At 36.9% G+C, this 643-nt stretch overlaps 1 protein-coding gene across 1 annotated transcript in view; it reads right to left on the bottom strand.

Annotated features, from left to right (window-relative positions):
• TPK1 (thiamin pyrophosphokinase 1) overlaps positions 1-643 on the bottom strand; it is a 478,721-nt gene that overhangs the window by 113,255 nt on the left and 364,823 nt on the right. The gene's annotated exons all lie outside the window — the stretch shown is intronic.

Raw genomic sequence — 643 nt, 5'->3', positions numbered from 1 at the left:
CGAGATCCCATCTCTACAAAAAATAAAAAAATTAGCTAGGCATGGTGGCGCATGCCTATAGTCCCAGCTACTTGGGAGGCTGAGGTGGGAGGATCGCTCAAGACCTGGAGTTCAAGACCAGCTTGAGCAACATAGTGAGAACCCATCTCTACAAAATAAAAAATGAAAAAAAATTAACTAGGCACTGTAGTCCTAGCCACTCGGGAGACTGAGGTGGGAGAATCACTTGAGCCCAGGAGTTTGAGGTTACAGTTAGTTATAATTGTGCCACCACATTCAAGCATGGGCAATAGAGCAAGACCCTTCTCTTAAAAAAACAAAACAAAAAAAATGGTTAATGGACAGTACTGGATGGTTATCCAAAAGGAAACCATCTTAATGCTAATTAAGCTCATTTTTTTATTCAAAAGTCAAAAATATTTATGAAATACCTACTATTGTTAGAGATAGTAAAATACTCTTAACAACAGGCTAATTTCCTTATTAACCTCCTAACACTGGACTATTTCAAAATAAACTGATGAAATCAATGTCTATTCTTTGCTTTCTATCACCTCTGTATTTATGATTTTTTACAATAGATCCTACTGTATCTTTATGCCTTCCTTTTATTCCACTCAGAGGAAATAATCTGGTGCTTGCT

This window comes from Propithecus coquereli, unplaced genomic scaffold, assembly GCF_000956105.1.
Source record: "Propithecus coquereli isolate 6110/MARCELLA unplaced genomic scaffold, Pcoq_1.0 Scaffold334, whole genome shotgun sequence".
Lineage (NCBI taxonomy): Eukaryota > Metazoa > Chordata > Mammalia > Primates > Indriidae > Propithecus > Propithecus coquereli.
The sequence above is the reverse complement of the archived record's forward strand: the minus strand, read 5'-3'. Positions and strand labels throughout refer to the sequence as shown.